The sequence below is a fragment of the Canis lupus genome, chromosome 2 (assembly GCF_048164855.1).
Source record: "Canis lupus baileyi chromosome 2, mCanLup2.hap1, whole genome shotgun sequence".
NCBI lineage: Eukaryota > Metazoa > Chordata > Mammalia > Carnivora > Canidae > Canis > Canis lupus.
In genome coordinates, this window is record NC_132839.1 from 70,485,070 (window position 1) to 70,506,439 (window position 21,370).

The 21,370-nt window shown below is 39.9% G+C and overlaps 1 protein-coding gene and 1 long non-coding RNA gene across 7 annotated transcripts in view; one reads left to right on the plus strand and one right to left on the minus strand.

Annotated features, from left to right (window-relative positions):
• LOC140621182 (uncharacterized) overlaps positions 1-17,241 on the minus strand; it is a 51,556-nt gene extending 34,315 nt beyond the window's left edge. For 2 of the 4 annotated variants that reach the window (XR_012020933.1, XR_012020929.1), the window contains exon 1: positions 17,031-17,239. This is a non-coding gene — a long non-coding RNA (uncharacterized lncRNA). Of the gene's footprint in view, positions 1-17,030 lie in introns of all 4 variants that reach the window. The other 2 variants (XR_012020936.1, XR_012020934.1) reach the window with 2 other exon arrangements.
• Positions 1-21,370, plus strand: part of CLNK (cytokine dependent hematopoietic cell linker) — a 203,116-nt gene that overhangs the window by 64,696 nt on the left and 117,050 nt on the right. The window lies entirely within an intron of this gene.

Here is a 21,370-nt window from a genome sequence, read left to right on the forward strand (position 1 = left end):
ACATATACACAAGTATGTGCATATGTATTTCCCTATAAATATGTTAGTTCAGTCAAAAATATTTACTGCGTATACACGGTGCTGGGCTTCAACCTAGGTGCCTCCCTTATAAAGATGAGGAAGATGTAGTCCCTACCCTCCAACCATATAAGCTGTATGTTGGGCAGACCACTTTAGTCTCATGTAGCAAGTGATGGGAAAGCACCACCAATGCTAAGGAGTCTGGATGTCATCGTTCTAAATTACTTCTGAAATTAGCAGGCTATTTCATATTTAGTCTCCCTGCAACAAAGCTTTCAGCTTCTCTAACAATCGATCGAAGTATGTAAAGCCCACTCCTTGGTGCTGTTAGGGTAGACAGACCTTATTACTACATTGGGGCTGATTAAAGGGGTCTTGGGGTTTGGTTCCAGGATCTCTTCATCATTCTGGACAGAACTGATAAGAACCCTGGTGCTACAATTCTAAGTGTTTTGAAAGAGTTGGAGGTCACTAGAGTGATTGCTTCTGGGCCCTTCCAGTAAGCAAATGCCCTGCCCTGGCCAGGCTGCTTCCGGCACTCAAGAGGGAGATGCGCTCAGAGATCCCAGACTGGAGACTGGTGGAGGGCGAGCACCCCTGCAGCATCCACTTTGAAATGAGCTGAAAAGGTGTGACAGCAAACTAGCTTTGTTCTTTGTTAAAATTATTCATAGTCCTCATGGAAATTTTAGAAAATATGTGGAAGTACAAAAAAAGAAAACAAAAGTCACCATTTATCCTAGCATACAAAAATAACCATGATTTTGCTGGAGGCTTCTGAAGTCATTTTTCTGTATCTTTGTGTAATATTTTCAAATTTCAGCAAATCTATGTTTAAAACTTCTACTGTTTTCCTTCATTCGGTAAAACTGTTTTGTGTTATGAGCATGGTCCCATATTATTGTCTTCTTCAAAACTGCAATGTTTTAAGGCTAGTGCTTAAATAAGCTTCACAATCCTTTATCCATAATTCCAAAGTCAAAGCCTTCAAAATACTGAAAACTATTTGTAACTAATTCGGCAGCAAAACTTGAGCTGCAATAAAATGAAGTTACGCATGTTCCTTCCTTTATCCCACTTACTGTGAATATATCTACATATTTCACAGCAGAAATATTAGTGTGTTTAATGACAACGCATTGCTTCAAAATTTACGGGGGAAATTACTAGTATCAGTACACACACAATATTACTTTCCTAAAATCCAAAATATTCTGAGTCCGTAGCCCTAAGACATTTGGATAAGGAATGGTGAACGTGTATTTTATCCAGTGGTTTATTTTATCTTGACCTTGGTGTTGGACATTTCAGTTGTTACCCATAAAGTTTTATGAGGCAGTTTTATTGCCAAGATTAAACTTTATACTCTGAGAGTATTAGAGAAGGCTGTGTCACTACGGTCCCTAGCATGCAATGCTGTGTGTCCTGTCACATGTAAAACGAACTGTACAAGTCTATGATTACACAGAGACACAGGTTCAATCAAATTATCGGACAATAACCTATTTCTTCTCTTGCTTCAGAAAATTTGTCTTTCATATTCATTTACTTGGGCGAGAGGGTTTTTTTAAGATTTTATTTATTTATTTGAGAGAGAGCAGAACAAGACAGAGAGAGAGAGAACATGAGCTTGGGGGAGGAGCAGAGGCAAAGGGAGAGGCAGGCACCCCGCTGAGCAGGGAGTTAGATTTGGGGCTCAATCCCAGGACCCCGGGGATCATGACCCGAGCTGAAGGCAGATGCTTAACTCACTGAGCCCCCCAGGCACCCTTGCACAAGAGTTGTTTTTGTTGTTGTTGTTGTTTTTAAAGATTTTATTTATTTATTTATTTATTTATTTATTTATTTATTTGAGACAGAGAGAGAGAGAGAGAGAGAGAGAGAGAGAGGCAGAGACACAGGCAGAGGGAGAAGCAGGTTCCATTGCAGGGAGCCTGACTTGGGACCCGATCCTGGGTCTCCAGGGTGATGCCCTGGGCTGAAGAAGGCGCTAAACCGCTGAGCCACCTGGGCTGCCCCTGGGCAAGAGTTTTGATGGTAAACAAGGCAAACCAATAAAACAGATTGAAAGCTAGAGTCTTAGAGATATGGAATTCAAGCTCCCACCTGTCGCTGTAACCCCAGACTTGAGAGTCTTCATGAATACTCTTAGGATAAGGACTCACTACCTTCTGAGGCAGGGAGCTTAAAAAGTGGAAGAAAGTTCCTGTTTGTATTGACACCAACAAAGCTAACTTCAAGGCAGTGTTATTCATGGATCCTGTAATTTTACTAACCGTTTTACTAACCAGTGCCCCTCTGCAATACTTTTCCCACCTAAGTGGACAGTCTGATTGTGCGAAAAGAAGGGTAAAGAGAATAAACAGTACTATAAACCACCGGGCTGGCACAAACCACTAGCCATTTGCACAAGGATCTGTGCAGCCACTCATCACAAAACCCCACTCTCACGTCGCCACATAAGAACACCACCCAGGGTAAGAGGTTTCCCAATTCAGAGTCAGCTAAAGCCACATGTCTTGGATTCCAAAATCTGTCATCATCGTGCTATATTGAACTGCTTCACGATGATTAAGAATATCATCTTTAGGGATCCCTGGGTGGCGCAGCGGTTTGGCGCCTGCCTTTGGCCCAGGGCGCGATCCTGGAGACCCGGGATCGAATCCCACGTCGGGCTCCCGGTGCATGGAGCCTGCTTCTCCCTCTGCCTGTGTCTCTGCCTCTCTCTCTCTCTGTGACTATCATAAATAAATAAAAATTAAAAAAAAAAAAGAATATCATCTTTACGTATTCCTCATCAGGGACACATTTCCAAACTGAACGATTGTTTTGCTTATGAGAGGCATATTTTCTCTTTGAAAACTTGTGTGATAAAAGCCACTCAATCGCTGGGTGGGGATGGATATCAGATCCTCTCGAAAGAGCCCAGCTCAGTGTCTGGTACACAGGAGATGTCCAATAAATGATATTTCCCTCCATATGCATGCATGATAAAACTCCCTGTAAACTCTAGGTCATTATTTCCCTCCATGATCTATATGTACAACCCCTGCCTTCGACCTCAGGGAACAACTTTGTTTTGATTTGCAGGAATTCATAAGTGTAAATCCCACTGAATCTTGGGGAAAGGAGAAGCAGGAATTTTGGCATCCTGAGATCAGAGTCGTGCACCCAGCAGAGTGTGGCTGCCTTCCTAGTTACCCAGAAGTAATTATGAACCAGCTTTCGGGCCAGCCAGGCCTATCCACTGGTGCTATCAGAGTCGCATAGCTAGCATTCAGCTTCGTGGTTGGCTGGTAATTAAAAAGCTGCAAGCTGTGAGAAACACAGCTGAGATACAGGGCCAGCGTTTGCCAGAGGTTGCACACAAGGCCAGTGATTCCTGTGAGGGGTGGCAGGTCCCGCTGCTCCTGAGACTCATGGAGATGGGTGGGGGTGGGGCAATCGAGGACTTAAAGGTAGCCTCCTTTTCCTCTTAGTGGCAAAACTGCCAGCTGGTGAAGGAACTACCTGACTTAACTCATCTGCCACCACTTGGGAAACTTCCAGCTGAACAAACTTAGTCTCCTGCTGACTAGCCACAAGATTGGACATTTCATGCTTATGCCCTTTAAAAACATCACAAAGAAAAAAAAAATAGTAAATAAAAAAATAAAAATTAAAAATAAATAAAATAAAAACATCACAAAGAATAGAGAAGGCTGTGACTTATTCTAATATTGAGTTTACTGCTATCATACAAGGAATTTTCTCATTGGAGAAAATTTAAAAATACAAAGACAAGCATACAAAGGAAAATTACCATAACAGAACTACTGAAGAGTGGTTTACATTACTAGGTACCTTTAAGGGTCTCTTCTAAAACTATGCATTCTATGTTGTTTCTTAATATTAGCATAACATTTTTCCAATGTTAATAAACTCATTTCCATAGCTATACAATCTCCCATCATTTAGACATGACATATTTTATATTTTCCCACTGCTAGAAAACAACACATCTCATGAACCAATTTGACAAGCTCTATTAATACCACCATGTCTTAAGATACTGTGTTTTATTACCTGGCAATTAGCAAAACCAACCACTGTGGAGAATCTCATAAGCCTCTGCTCCACAAGTGGTTTGGAGAACCTGACCCACGATGACAGTTTGTAATGATCACATAGTATTTGATTATGTAAATGTGCAGAGAAATTGAAAATAAGGTCCAGCATTTCTGGTTGAGACCTCCATGAAGTCCAAACCACTAGTCACCCACCTATTCTAGTTTCCATATATCCAACATCCCCTACCAATAAATATGGAAAGAGAGGAAAGTTGACTTCATGAAAACCTTTGGTCATGTCCAAATACATCTGATACCAAAAAGCTGAAAAGCTTTTCGAAAGCTGTGGATGGACATGATTTGGGACCAAAATCAGGAAGTCCTAGAAAAAGCTACTCATTAGAAAGAGCAAAAGGAATTTTCCAAAGGCCTGGCTGCCTGGAATCTCACAATTCCTGGTGAAGAGAGATCAGATCACGCACAAGAACACAGAACAAATATCAAGTTGAAATTAGGAGGCCTTCCTGCATGGTTTCTTGCTTTCCATTCTTCCCCATTACTTTTTTCAGAGGGAGGGGGGATATTTTTTAAGATACGTATTTTAACAGCTTAAAATCATTCTGCTGAACTAGTCAAAGAAGGGAAGTATTAAAGTCAAACATTTATTTAGCTCTCACAATGAGGACGCCAAATACTTCCGTAATTAAGAGAGTGGGCTCTAGAGTGATCCTACTGGGATTATCAGCTCTGCCACTTACTGGCTGTGACATTTAAGGCAATTAATTAGCCTCTCTGAGCCTCGTTTTCTTTGTCTATTAAACGGAAGTAGTCGCTATCTCAAAGTGTTGTTGAGAAGGATAGTGACTTAATATAGGAGTATGTTTAGCACTATGTCTGGCATAGAGGGTGCACTCCATAGATGTCCATAGACGTGGTAAATTGTGCTGTCTGAACATGGCCACATGCTCTAGTGCAATGTGACCTGGATGCTTCCCATCAGAAGTGAATCTTTTTCTCCACCTTCTTTAACTTGTGTGGGCCTGTGACAGCACAGGCCAATGGAAGATGACAGAGGGGACCCTGTGCCAAGTCTGGAAAGAGGCTTTAACAGGCAGCTCTGCCTCCTGCCTTTGGAAGCTGGCTTCCACCAGTCATATGCTATGATCACCATGCTGGGACAAGTATAAGCCATGTGTGAGAAGCCCCCATGGAGAGACTGGGAGGCTAAAGGGCACTAGGCAACAGACATGAGCGTCTGAAGGCCACCTTGGGTGTTCAGCCTGGCCCAACTTTGAGGTAACCACCTAAATGCAACAGCGTGACCGAGCCGCAGAGGAACCCTCCCAGCTGAGAACCAGGAGAGATAAAAATAAATCCTCGTTTCTAAGCCACTGCTTTGGAGTGATGAGTTATGCAACAATAGATGACTAGAATAGATATTGTCTACTATTTTTACGACCACAATTATTACTTCATGCAAGACCCTTTCCTATTGAATATTCAGGATATAATTTAGAGATTCTTACGGCTTGATATCCCACCTGAAAGAACATCCATTCTAGATGAGAATGGCAATAAATAACTAATAGTGGGTGAGCAGAATGCTAACAAAGGGTTCTTTGCTCCAAGTGTGTGCGAAGTGCTAAGGGGACACCAGAGTTATTCTGCCTGGAAACAAATCTTGGGAAAAGGGTGCAGTGCTTGGTAGAAGAGACATCCTCACGGAGGGGGTGACAGTCGAGCTGAGCTTGAAAGCTGATGGGATGTCACTGAGCGGCTAACGGAAGAGGGAGCAGGGACAGACTAACTATCATAGCTGGAAAAACTCTATAAGGATTTAACATGAAGGGGTAACATTTAATTGACTGATGATTTGAATTTTATTCCTTAAAAACTGATTCTAAGTAATTGGAGAGAGAATTTCTTGGAGGTTTATGATGGATGGTAGACTTCCTGCATCTCCGGATTGGTGAGGAAAAGAAGGTGCCACAATCTATAATCAGAAAGGTATAAGGGCCTGGGTTTAAGTTGCAACATTTAAAAACTCCACATTGATGGGATGGATTCTGCTGCCCCTTGATGTTGTCTTTCGGACAGGATGCAATTAAAGGCATTTGTGCTGCTATTTGTGGACATTACTGGTTGTTTGAACAAAAATTCTTTGAATAATAAAATTCTACATCCAGATCCCTGTCTGTGGACTTTTCTATAGATTCCATCAAAGATCCAAGAGATGTTTTGAGGAAGAAACATGAGAATTTCCTCTGCCATCATTATTTTCTTCCTTTGGTTTCTCCAATTGCTTTAAATACTGATTAGAAACAAAACAATAGTCATAAAATATGCATTAGGTATAAAGAACAATAAAACAATTCAGATATGGGTGCTCATTCTGTTTTTAAAAATTATCACTGCTTTTGAAGTTTCACCCACTTTACTGTGATCACAAATCCCCACCCCCACAGGGAACAACTGTCCTGAATTCTGCATATATCCTTCACTTGCTTTTATTTTTCATTTATCACCTGTATTTGTATCATTAAAAATAATTTGTTTGGTTTTGCTTGGTTTTGAATCTTAGCCCCCCCAAAAAAAAATCATACCACAGGCTACCTGCTTGCACCCGGACTACCTGCTTTTGGCAGCTAGTTCCATCACTTATCAGTTATGAGATCTAGAGCAAGTTAGTAAATATCACTGTGCCTGTTCTCTCAACTGCAAAAATAAAATAATAATACTACCCACTTCTCATGAAGAAGCACTCATTTGTGTAAGACATTGAAAACAGTGCTTGGAACATATAGTGTGGGCTCCATAAGTACTAGCTAGCTATTATTCCACAATCCGTTTTATGACTGTCCCAATTTATATTTCAAAGAGGATCCATGCTACCATGGATAGCCATAAATCCTTTGATTTCATGGTTATATACTATTTCCTTATGTGCATAAAATACTATTTAATTATCCACTGTCTAATCAATAGACATAGAACAACAGGGTTGTTCTCCAGATTCTGTTTATACCAGGTCTGCTTAGAACATTCTAGTTTGTTTGAGCATATATTCTGGTCTTGGGGCACACATTCTAGAGTTATCTGTATGTAGGGGTATAATTTCAGAATTAAAATTGCTGGTTCACAGAGAAGGCATACCTTCAACTTTACTAGACAAAGTCACAGTTTCCAAAGCTGCCAGGCCATGGTTTACTTCCACAAGTATGTGTAAATGACCTGGTTGTTTTGCAACCTCATCCACCTCCATACTGGCAAGTTTCATTTCTACCCAACTGGGGGGTGATTTTAATTTACCTTTGTTGATGACAGATGCAGTTAAGTATCTTTTCAAATATTTATTAGCAAGATGCCTGGGTGGCCCAGTCAGTTAGGTGTCCGGCTCCTAATTTCAGCTCCGGTCATGATCTCAGGGAACTGGGATTGAGCCCTGCATCAGGCTCTGCACTCAGAAGGGCATCTGCTTGAGAATTCTCTCTCCCTCTACCTCTGCCCCTCCACCCACACACTTGCTCTCTCTAAAATAAGTAAATAAATCTTTTTTTAAAACCCAGATATATTTGTTAGCTATCATTTTTCTCGTATGCATACAGTATTACCTAAATCTTTTGCCCACCTTTCTGTCAGACATTTTGTCTTTTTCATGTTGATCGATATGAGTTATTAATTTACTGTGTACATTTTTCACAGTTTGGGACTTAAGTTTTCATTCTTCTTGGGTATTTATTTCCTTTGATGACCATGATTTTGAAGCAGTGGAGTATACCAAATTTTTCTTTATGATTTCTTGAGTTTGTATATTGTTTCAAGAAACTTTGTTTCATCAAGTTATTGAATTCTATTGAATTCCGGACATCATAAAATTCACCTTTCTCTTCTAGGTCTTTCATCAGCTTGGACTTGGTTACTTTGTATATGAGATAAAGTAAGAAGGATTAATTTTTTTCACTCAGGTGCACAATTTTCTCAGTACCATATACAAGTAAGCGATTCCTTCCACACTGATCTGCAATGCCAGCTCTGTCATACACAGGTGGATCTTTTTCTGGGCTTTCCCTTTTTGTGCCATGATTAAAGTATCTACCCCAAGTCAACTACACAAGTCTTAATTAGTATAATATTATAGTAATTCATGATATCTCAGAATTCATGTTCTCCGTATGAACGTCATCAGTGAGTTGGCTCTTAAATGTTTACTTTTTAACTTAAATGTTAGGATCAGCTTGTCAAACACACACACACACACACACACACACACACACACACCACTCTTGAGATTTTTATTGAATCTGTAGACAACTTTGAAGAGAAACAGCATCTTTATGACACTGTGTTTCCAGTCCCTGAATATATCATGCATTTCCAGAGAGAGAGAGAGAGAGAGAGGCAGAGACAGAGACAGAGAGAAAAGTTCCTCAACATAATTTCATAATGTTTTACAATTTTCCCAAAAAAAATGTGCTTTACAATCTTTTGAGAGATTTGTTTGGGGAATTTCACATATTTTAATGACACTGTAAATGTTAAGATACCAAAATTCCAGACATGCCTGGGTGGCTCAGTAGGTTAAGTGACCGACTCTTGGTTTCTACCCAGGTCATGATCTCAGGGTCCTGAGATTGAGCCCCCTCTCAGGCTCAGTGCTCAGTGGGGAGTCTTACTTGAGATTCTCTCTCCCTCTCCCTCTCCTGCCTTCCACCCACCCCCATGCTCACTCTCTCTCTTTTTCTCTCTCTCTCGCAAAAAATAATAAATTAAGATATCAAAGTTCCATGTTTTTGTGTTTGTCATTGGAAATACATTTTTAGAAATGATATAATACAACTGGTCTGATCATGCTTTATTAATTCTAATGTTCGTCAGTTTATTCCTTAGGGTTTACTATGTAGATGACAATATCATCTGCAAATGAATTTTATTTCTTCCTTTTCATTTTCTATACTTTTTTATTCTTGCCTGGTGGCACTAGTTAGAATCTCCAAAACAAGGCTAAATTAAAATAGTGATAGGGAGCACCCTTGTTCTCAGTCTTAAAGGGAATACTTTCAGTGTTACAGAACAGAGCATGAGAGCTTGTTTTCAGATTTTGGTAGGCTTCAAATACCAGATTAAAGACACTAGGTCTTCAGGAGTCTGTTTATTTTTATTTCAGATAAATATTAAATTTAATCATTTGTTTGTTGTGATGATTCTGTATATTTTCCCTTCTCTTTCTGTTAGTGTAATGATTTATATCAGTAGATTTTCTAATGCTCAACAAAACTAGAATTTCTGGGATAAACACACCTTGGTCATGACATTATTATTTTCCAGCATATTAGCCCAACGAGTCCTTAATGGGTATTAGTGAGAATGGCCTGTAATCTTTCCTCTTACTCTCCTTGCTAGACTTAGGCAATGGGTTTGTACTAGCTTTATCAAATGAGTTAGGGTATTTACCAATTTTTCTATTCTTGACAAGAGTGTGTAGTAGGGAATAAATTGTTCCTTTAGCAATAAAACTGTCTTGGACAGGTATTTCCTTGGGGGAAGATTTTCAACTACTGATTCAGTATCATTGTTGGTTATAAAAAGTATCATTGTTGGTTAATAGTCCTTCATGGGTAATTTTTGTTGTTGTATATATTTTTCTAAATATATGTTTGTCACTGATATTCTTTGAGCATCTTAACCTCTGTTGTACCCATAGTTGTCTCCTTTTTCATTTCTAATTTTGTCTGTCATGCCTTCCCTTTTATTTCTGATCAAGCTTGCCACAGGGCATAAATTGTATTAGACCTCTCTGTTGTAATTCCATCCTCTATTTTGGTAACTTCTGCTCCTTGCTCCTGCCTTCTGTTTGTGTTCTAGGCATTATCCTTTGGTTGTATCACAGATCTATGAAGTTAGTGCACCAGTGATTAAATGTTAGCTTTTCTCTTTTTCTAATATAAATATTTCAGTTCTATATTTCTACATTATTTTTCTTTCTTAAATCTTTTTATTCCCACTGTCATTGATTCATTGACTCATCATGACTTGCTAATTTCCAAATAAATTTGGATTTTTTAATTGTCTTTTTGTCACTGATTTCTAACCTCATCATATGATGGTCATATAAAATAGTCCTCATGATATTATTTTTGTGATTTTTTTAGAGAATCTGAATTACAATTATAGGGCCATTTCCTTTCAATATGAAGAATACAATTTGGATTTTTTTTTTTTAGCGTCAAGACTTATTATAAGAAAACACTTATTGGGCCAAAAAAAATCTTTATTTTCCCCTCATTCTTAAAATGATATCTTCATTGGACATATAATTCCAGGTTGACAATTCAAACCAGAGTTATTTTTCTACACTCTGTTCACTTACCACTACTGTTATTAACTATTGCTGGAAATCAATTATCAACATAATTGCCACTCTTTTGAAAAATAATATTTCTCTTCCACAGGATGCCTGTAGGTTCTTCTCTTTGTCTTTGGTTTTCTACAGTTTCACTATGATGTCTCTAGGTATGAATTTCTTATTTATCCTGCATTAAATACATTGCAATCCTGATGCTGTTTGGATATTTTTTTACCATTTCTGAGAACTAGTTCTTATATTGAAGCCTTTTCTTTTTTATTTAAATATGATGTACACACTTGGTTTATATTCTTTGTCTGATAAGTTTAACATCTTAAGACTGAGTAACTGATTCAGTTGTCTAGTGTTTCTTCCATCTTACTTTGGTGTTTTGTTATTTTAAGGTTATCCTATTTTGTCTGCATGCTCATTTTTCTTAGAAATTCCCACAAATTTGAAACACCACTTACTTATCTTCTCAAGTTGAAGATTTTTAGACAATCTAGGGTAAAATCCATGTGTATTTATGAATTCCTATGGGGAAACACTGTCCTCTTCACTCTGCACCAATGTTTGAGAGTGTGAAAGATGGGCTTCTCCCTAGTTCATTCTTAAACTGAGGCTCTAACTCTTTAGACTACAGTTTATAATGGGGTGGGATCTCATACTAGACTCTCCAGAGTATAGACTATCTGAGCCCTATTTCCATCATGTTCTATGAAGCCATGAAAATCAAAGACCATTTTTCCCTGTAGGAGCAATGCCAGCAAGGAGAGAGCTGACTTCTGTGTTCTGCTTCCATTTCTGGGTTCTCATCTTCATTCAAATTTTGGGCTCTCCCTGGGAAGTCCTTACTTTTTCTAACATTTGATTGCAAATAAGTTGCTTTTTTAAAACTGTTTTCTATGGAAGATTTACTCAGGTATCTAGCTTATTATGCTATAAGAAATCAAAGACATTCTCCCTATGGAATTCAATTTTTTAAACTGTGTTTTGACAAAAATTTAATTAAATAGAGAATAAAAGAGAATTTTCATGTTTTCAGTTTTATCAATGAGGTTTTTATTTTTATATAAAGAAAAATAACACATCCCTAGAACTGGTGTGTTCTTTGCTTGATGTGATTCATCAAGGTTTTGCAAATGCTCATTCAATGATCATGAATTAAGCTCTTCCTACATGCCAGACTTTGTGCTATTCATATTTGAATACATTATCTCATTAGATTTAATCTTCAGAAATAAAGGATTCAGGGGCTACCCTATTCATTAAAGTGGAAAAACTATCAGACAGCATTCTGTGCAAAGCTAGTATTGCCTGCCATGTGCCCAGCAGTATTAATAGGTTCGTGGGTGTCTGACAAATTAATCTTTACATGCATGAATGAAAAAACAAATAAATAAACACATCAGTAAATAAATCTAAAATACATGAACATCCCTATATGGTGTTATGGAATGATTATGGAATTTGGCTGTTACATAGGCTTTGCCAGTTGTTAAGATGAGAAGACTCAATTACTAACATCATCTCTCTGTGCTACAGATTCCTGAGTCAGTGGGAGATAATAATACTCCACCTCATGGCATAAAAATAGGGATCAAATAGGTAATATATATGAAAAACATCAGTGTTAACTCCCCCCCTCCCTCTTACTCAGTCAAATTCTATTGGGTGACTTCTCAGCTGTATGACCTAAAACAAATTACTACGCCTATGTGTTCCTCAGTTCTTCTTCTACAGTGTAGATAATAATAATACTAATCTTATTAAGTTATCCTAACTGCTAAATCATGACTTAATACAGGTAGAATGCTTAGAACGTGATGTTGAGGGAAGCCCGGCGGGGGAGGGGGGGGGTGCTCAGCGGTTTAGCACCACCTTCAGCTTGGGGTGTGATCCTGAAGACCCGGGATGGAGTCCCACGTCCGGCTCTATGCATGGAGCCTGCTTCTCCCTCCGCCTGTGTCTCTGCCTCTCTCTCTCTCTCTCTCTCTCTGTCATGAATGAATAAATAAAATCTTAAAAAAAAAAAAGAACGTTATCTTGAACATAGTGATCCTCTATAGAGTTTTAGCTCTGTTCAGTAGCTATTATTACCTCAATTTAAGAGAACACCTAAAAGGTACTAGGTTTTTTAATATAAGAAGTAAGATTTTAATTTTTTAAACATTTATTTATTTATTTATTTATTTGTTTATTTATTTATGAGAGAGAGACTGTACAAGCAAGAGAGAATACTAGCAGGGGGGAGGGACAGAGGAAGAAGGGAAAGCAGACTCCCCACTGAGCAAGGAACCCAACTTGGGGCTTGATTCCAGGACCCTGAGATCATAACCTGAGCCAAAAGTAAATGCTTAACTGACTGAGCTACCCAGGTGCCCCAAGATATAAGATTTTTTTAAAAAAACTTTGTTTTTTCTGGTTATAAATTAGGAACACTTTTCATGTGAAACACAAAGTCACAGAGGTACAGAAAAAAAGGTAAAAGTAGCCAAAAATGGATCTCATGTCAAAGATGACTGTATCATTCTATGTAAAGAAAAGTCTAAAAGGGTCCGCACTAAAACATTAATAGTGATCTCTCCATGTAGGATCAGGACAATTTTTAAATGGGCACATAATGGTGATGTTGGTAAATATAGATATGAATATAAGACTATTCAAGCTATATATGCATATGTAGAGATATCCAGCTGTCTCTTTATAATTCAGTCATTGAAAAAGGATCAGTTAGCAATGTTTAAATTAAGACTAGTGAATCAATCCTTTATTATCTTCTTTAGCTATATATTAATCCAATCCAGTGTCTGTTCATTTGTACATCCACTCATCCATTTATTTCCTATGTACAAAGCCCCATGCTGTCTGCTAGGAGCAAATAGATGGAAACATCTCAGTCCTGAATTTAACAATCCTGAGGAGCAATGAACAGTAAGGAAGGAGTTTCTAAGCAATGATATATATTAAGTACCAGCGGAAAATGAAGGGTAATGTGGGAGCACAGAAGTAAGGGCACCTATATCTACTCAGGTAGGAAGAAAAGGTGAGAAGTATTATACTGAAGACAAGCAGGAGTTTGCCAGATATATCTATGGAAGTAAAATTCTTTCATAGCCTAAGAATGTTTAGTAAGGTCTGAAAAACATGCTTCCTTTTGGGAAGACCACTGGTTCTGTCCTCCCAGAAAACCAGACTTCCCTTCTCTAAGAGATAAAAATAACGGTATTAGCAGGACACTAAGATTTTTAGTAAAAACCTAATGACTTTATTTTCTTTAGCTTTGGGCACTAAAGTGGAAGAGTCTAGGATTATAGATAGGGTAGCCAATGACTGGAAACCAGATAGCCTGAGTCCTTATCCTCTCTCCTGCCATTCACAAGTCCTTTGAACCCACATAAGATCTTTATGAGTCTTGGAATTCCTTATATAATAGGACCAGTTTTCTCCACCATCTTTCATATGTCGGATACTTGAAATGGCAGCGTGCTTGATTATGAAGACAGATGATTACGGTCTCTATGAAAGAAGATTATGTGAAAAGAGATTAAGCCTGAAATCAACCAGACCATGGTCCCAATCTTTCCCCCATCACTTTCTAGATAAGGGTTACATTAAATAATGTATGTAAATCATATGGGAAATGCCTAGCATCAGATGCCTCTTAATTGTTAATTCTTTGAACTTGGAGTCATAGATAGTAACAGCTCCAAAATTTAGTGGCATTTGAGACTCAGATAAATTGTCCTAGTTACCTCATTTATAAAGCAGAGATGTCTCAAGATGGTGGTCCTCTGATGTCACCTGAGATTATATGTGGGGAAAGTCTTAATTAGTCCAGGGGAAACAAAATGATATGATGTGTTATTACATGATAATTTGTACAAAGAGATGTTTTGCTGAGAAGATCAGTAATAAGGTGAGGAGCCTGACCTATAACACCAGGATACAAGTGAAATATAAAACACAATGATGCGGGCAGCCTGGGTGGCTCAGAGGTTTAGTGCCACCTTTAGTTCAGGGCCTGATCCTGGAGACCCGGAATAGGGTCCCGCATCAAGCTCCCTGCATGGAGCCTGCTTCTCCCTCTGCCTGTGTCTCTGCCTCTGTGTGTGTGTGTGCATGTGTCTCATGAATAAATAAATAAAATCTTAAAAACACACACACACACACACAATGATGTATCCTAGTTTCTGACCTACACAGAAGGGGAACCTGCCAAGAGCTAGAGTCCGGAGAAAAGTCACAGCAGAACAAGTGAATTTGGAATGATTGGAGGTAGTGAAATGAGCAATGACTTAGTGCCTTTTCTATTCAGAATCTGACCCATACTGGCCTTTTGAGGATCGGGGCAAAAATGTCTATGGGCTTTAGGGCAGCTAATGTGTCAGCATTCTTTACTTTTGTATCACTGTCACCTAGAATAGTGTCTCCTATAAGTCAGCTGAAGGCTGTAATGAAGCATTTTTTAAGTTAAATCCCTGTTCTGTGAAATGATTATAATACTTATCTCTCAGAATTATGGAGAAAGACAGAAAAGGCCTCACCTAGGACATGTCAGGTACTCAATATAGAGCCAGTTCTCTCTTTGCCTTGCTGAGGAGAGCCTCACCTCTGTATTACAGATGGATTTAATATGGCCTTTTCCTTTGAGTCCCACCAGAATGCTCAGTGAAATGGCGATAAACTAAGTGCTCTTTCAACTTTCAAAAGTCTCTGTCTAAAATTACCACCTTCTTCACCTGGGTGAATGATAACAAAAAAACAACAATTTCTGCTAATAATATTCAAGATCCAAAAGGGGCAGATATCTAGCTACTCCCTAGCCCTAAAGAAATTTCAAATTCATAATCCACCACTTCAAATGCTTCATATAAAATACAGTTGATCCTTAAACAACATGGGTTTGAACAGCATGGGTTCACTTATATGTGGATTTTTTTAATAGCCACAGTATTATACTATATAATGCATTTTCTCTCCTTCACTTCTTGATAATATTTTATTTTCTCTAGCTAACTTTATTGTAAGAATACAGTATATAATACATTTAACATATGAAATGCATTAATTGACTTTTTGTGTGATCGATAAGGCTTCCAGTCAACAGTGGGCTACTAGTAGTTAAGTTTTGGGGGAGTCAAAAGTCAGGTGTGGATTTTTGACTGTGAGGGTGTTGGCTCCCCTCATTCCCACATTGTTCAAGGTTCAACTGTAGTCAGATAGGAGAAAGAAGTGGAAGACCTTGAAGTTTCCCCAAGAAACCTGAGACTGTACCTGTACTTGCCAAGTCTCCCACTTGTCACCAGTCAAAAAAGGAAACAGTTGACAGAAGGAATAATCTCTTGATGGACAGCAAGTTCTTGGTTGCAAATTCAAGGGAAGCCTAGGATAATCCATGTCTCCTGTACGTCATGGAAACTGGACTCACCCATTAAATGCTGACAAGTAAGACCCAGTCCCTGTCCTGGACAGCCGACAGTCTAGGGCAAGCCTAAGGGATGCATAAATGACAATCCATATGGGGAATGCTGGGATTGAGGTGCACACAATGTTCAGTTATGGCAACACACGAGTGTGGGAAAATCTACCTGAGGGGAGGGAGGAAGGTCCAGGAAGGCTGCCTTGAAAATATTTTCTAAAAAAAAAAAAAAAGAAAAGAAAAGAAAAGAAAAAAGAAAGAAAGAAAGAAAGAAGAAAGAAGAAAGAAAGAAAGAAAGAGAAAGAAAAAAGAAAGAAGAAAGAAGAAAAAAAGAAAGAAAGAAAGAAAGAAAGAAAGAAAGAAAGAAAGAAAGAAAGAAAGAAAGAAAGAAAAGAAAGAAAAGAAAGAAAGAAAGAAAAAGAACTTCCCAACCTTGACTACAGTAGTGTAGTCATGCTCCCTGCCAAGAGGCACAGAGCGTGGTAGCTGGCTTCTGTCTCCTGTACTTGTCTTCCTTGGCCCAGGTTCACCAACTGTGAGGAATTTCTTCTTGACAAAACAGATTTTCCTGGGCACATCTGCTCCAAAGCTGATAGCTTGTCCTGAAAACCCATTACTGGACAATTTCACTCAATACCTCAAGGCATGGGTCTATTTCCCCAGCTGACACATAAGGGCCATAGACAGTCTCTTCTTCAAAAACTCTCTGGGTTTGAAAATAAACCTCCACCTTTCACAGCTCAGCCTCTAATTTGCTTTTGGTTGTGTTGTATTTAAATGAAGCATTAAAGTTTAAAAAATGCAATTTGAATTTGAACATTTCCAAACAGATACATAAAACTGTAATGTGTGTGTGTGTGCATATATGCACCATTTTAAAAGTGCCCAATAAATAAATAAATAAATAAATAAATAAATAAATAAATAAAAGTACCCAACATGTACCTGGTATATGCATTACGTCATAAAATCATCCTAAGGATGAAATGAGGATTAAATGTACTATTGTCTCCAAAGTTACACAGTTAAGTATGTAAACTCAAGCGTATCTGACTTAAGCATTTATGTCACTTCTACTTAACTCTGCTGATTTGTAATGTTCTTGCTTTGAGAAAGGGGAGGAATTGCTATTTCAAGAAGCATGCGGAATTTTAGAACAGCAGGGTTAAAAGTCCCCCCAAGCACATTCACTCACTTTGCAGGCGTGTAGTGAACTCTATTTCAGGCTGGGTACGGATGAGATGCTGAGACAGTGTGACAGGAGCATGTTGTCAACAATCCTCTCAGCCGTGCCTTCACACCACATCACTGGCTGTGAGAGGCAACAAGGGCTGGGTGCTTGGCATCACAGAGAGGACTGCCTGCCCCTTGGGCTGGAGCCCAGAGAGGAGGGGATCAAGGAAAGTCTTTCAAAGGAATTTTTCATCATTCTTTGCACACTGGCTTGTGGCCCAAGTTCTCACAGTACTTATTCACATTGGCCAAGATGTGGGAACAACGTGGACAGAAGGATAGATAAAGAAGGTGTGGTCTCTGCTTACCACTGAATATATTTGGGCCTAAAAAAAGAACTAGTGCCAGATACAACAACGTGGATGAGCCATGTGACATTATGCCAAGTGAGATAAGCCATAGAATCTCATGATTCCACACACATGAGATATCGAAAACAGTCAAATTCATAGAATCAATGGAGTAGAATGGTGAAAGGCTGGGGTAAGAGGGGGGAAACAGGAAGTTATTAATCAATAAGTACAGTTAAGCAAGATGAATTCAAGTTCTAGAAGTCTCCTATACAGCCTTTTACCTACAGTGACCAATACTGTATTGTGCACTTAAAAATTTGTTAAGAGTCGTGTAGATCTCATGTTCTTTCCACAATCAAATGAATTTTTTTGAGAAGAGATTCAATTCGAGCACGACAAGAAGAACAAACAGTACATGTAAATGCATGAGACATGTGACAGTTATCCAGCCATCAGCTGGATAACTTTCTAACCCTTGAGATCTAGCCAGGATTGGCACGAACACCCTTCTTACGCTTTGCAGCAGTTTAAAGCCTCACCTTAGAATTTTACGAATCCTAGCACAAGTAACTTCCCAGAAATATTCTGGTTCAGAGTGGAGGACAAGAACTGAGAAGCAGCAGGAAGATCTGACTCTCCTTACTATCACACTGAGCTATATTGTAGCCAGTGGGAAAAAGAAAATCAGTAATTACTCACATGGTCTTTATTTTGAAATTTGATTTTTTTTCAGAATGGATTTTTGCATGAATTTTCATTCGATTTTAAATATTGCTTTTCAGCCATATTCAGCTTGGTTACTATTGAGATTTTTTGGTGCCCCCTTAAATTTTGTTCCCATAGTGAATGCCTGGGAGACCTGCCTCACTCTGGTCTCCCTGCTGAGTCTCCACCATGTTCTGGGCCTCAAGGTATAGCCTATCTGAGTGGAAACTGGAGCTCTGCTTTCTACTAGTGGAGAGATCTCATACCAAAGATTAAGCCTCACTGTGCCTCAGTTTCCTCATCTACAAAACCGAGATGATACTAGCACAACAGCGGTTGTGAGGTGTACTTGAGTCAAGTGCATGGGATGTGATAGGAGAAGCCCTGACACGTAGTAAACATCATATTATTATGAGGGCACATAGGTATTATGAGCAATCATCATCCCGAGACTGACAGCCATTCTTTTGTCTCCATTTCTCACTGTAGCAGCAGCTGGGGTAAGTCTGGTCTGTGAAGCAAAGTAGTGAAGGGATGGAGACTTCATACTCACCACCACCCACCACTTAGCGCTCACCATCAGCAGACATCCATCCTTGCGGCCACATTTCCCTCCCACTCTACCTCCTCCCCACCCAGTGCTCAGCTTCCTGACATCCCCCTGGCTCCTCCATCTGCCCACCACCATGTATGAACCCTTCTCACCCCCCTGTTCCTGTGTCACCCAAATTCCACTCTATATTATGCAGAAGACCCTGACCTTCTCCAGTTCCTTCTTCCAAACTGTGTTGGAAATCCTGGGGCTGGTGTGCTGAATTAAGAAGATGCAGATTATGACCTGCTGTCTGAGGAGGCACAAGGCACTGCACAGTGGGCAGGTAGTTCCCTTGGCTTCTCAACTCCCACTTTGGGGAAATGAAAAGCCTGGGGCCATTTTGATTGGAGGTGCAGTTTCAACACACTCACACAAAGGAGACAAAGTCACAAGATTTATTAGGTACAGATCTCAGGATAGGGATTCAATGAACCAGAGGTGAGAGCAGTCCTCTGTCCACCCCCCCACTCCCCCACCCCCCCACCACCGTCATGAGTGCAAAAGAGAGAGAACAGGATCGCGCCTACTACTTATAAGGTGGTTGGGGCAGAGGTCACTAACTTTTCCTAGGCTAACTCTAAGTGGTTATTTGAAAAGGTGCCCCCGAGAAAAAGCAAAGCAGGAACTTGTGGCAAGCATCCTAAATTCAAGTGCTTATCTCAACGTCCAGACTCTGGGTGTGAGCAGGTTGTCATACTGTAAAATGCCTGGGCAGCAATGCAGGATGGCTGTTTTCTGGTCACACAAACCAAGCATCACAGAGCCAAGCTCATCAGGGTTGACAACAGAAAAAGGGATATCCGTGTACAATGATCTAGGGACCTACGGTTATGTACAACTTAGGAGATCAAAGAACCAAGGAACTGCGAGGTATTTGGTGTGGATGCCCAGAGATGTCATGATGGGATTTCTCTGGGAATCTAGGCATAGCTCTGGGACACTGAAAATTTACAATTGTGTTGTTGCTGTGGAATGTCATGACCTAGTTTTGAATGCTTATCCAGGGTGTATCAGAAAGTGAAGGAAGTCAGAGGTTATTGGGATGCTGGTACACACCTCCACCCTGTGACCATCCTGTTATTATACACCTGTGTATGGCAGTGTATCTTTCCCTGGTGCATTGCCTTTTGTTACTTGTGGCACCTATCCTCGTGGCAGCAGGAAATTCTGAGCTGGTAGTGATAGGTAAGAGAAAGGAGATCAGTCACTATAGACAACCATGATAGGCTCTTTTCTTGTTTCTGGACAGCAGACCCCAAAAGGCAAAGACTATGTCTCTCTGGTCACCTCTGTGTCACCTGTACATAGCACAGAACCTAACACAAAGTAGGTGTTCAATAAGCATTTGTTGATGGGTTTATTGCTAGAACAGTTGTTTGAAAGGTGAAGGGAAACTAAAGATGAAATCTGATGGACTGTGAAGTCATACGAGTTCCTCCTCCTGCAGTCATGCCAGGGAGAAGAAACTATGAAGAGGGATCTGCTCCTTTCAAGAGGATCCATTCTTCTCCAGATGACATGAGTTAGAAATACAATTGGCAAAGGGAACCAGGAGGCCAGAATCACAAAACAGCCAATATCCAGGACACTTATGTCTGGCAGTTGGACCAGCCACTTTTAAGCATCATGTCTGTGTGTGTGTCTGCCTACGTGTGTGTGCATATAGCCTTTTGTGTTAGATCCACCAGCCATCCAACAGTATGGACTTACAGATACCCACTAAAATAAAAAGTTTTAAATTGGGACTCACAGCCTCGCAACGCTTACCATTTTAAGTGACCTTCAGCATCCAGTGTCTTCCACTGTCTTACTTAGCTTTTCCTGCAGCTCTGTAAGAATATTGGGGCAAATAGACAAATTCCCACCTTGGAGTTGACTGAAAATTCAGATATGAAATCACAGTGCAGCCCAATGAGATGGGTTGGGTCATTGTCTTTTGCATTTTTTAAAAAAATTTCTGTGAAATGGATGGGGAGATGGAAACTCAAACATTCCAAGCTTCCCCAAATTCGTACAGGTCCCATAGGTGGCAGTGCCAGGCCAGCAAAGTCAGATGGCCTGGGTTTTCTTTCTAAAGCCCATATCCCCCCTCACTGTTACCTCCCTGCCCCTGCCCGGTAGCCTACTCTGCCTGGAATGACCTCCCTCCCCAATAGGGGACACCTCCCGGTTGTAAACCTGTAAATCAGATGACTCTCCTGCAAGAATGTGTCCTTTGTTCTCCCAGACCTCCCTGGACGGCCTCTCTGTCCCCACTCACTCCCACTCTGCCTCTTCGTCTCAGTCAGCAGCTCCCTGAGGCCAAGGGCAAAGTCACGGTCAGTTGCATGTGGCAGGTACCTGGCAGGAGGCACTGGGCGCGAAGTCAGAATGCATATGGCAGGATAAGCTGAAAATAGTAAAGGCCTGTACGTATGTCAGATTTGCTTATTTATTTTTACCCTCTTACCTTCTTTTCCAAAACTGACTTAAAAATATTTATGTCTCATGTGTTAGTTGCTGTAGGAGTGTTTTCGAGAATGCCAAATTAATGGATGATGTATTTGAATGATGCACTTCTGTCATCCATTCCTTCGTTTACTTCCTCACTCAGATGGAGAGGTCTGACACTTGTCTAAGCAGCATGCCCAGCAGCTGGGGAAACACATCCCCTCGGGCTCCCGGGGCATGGAGCACACCAGAGTATCCACTACAGAGAACCTCAATATG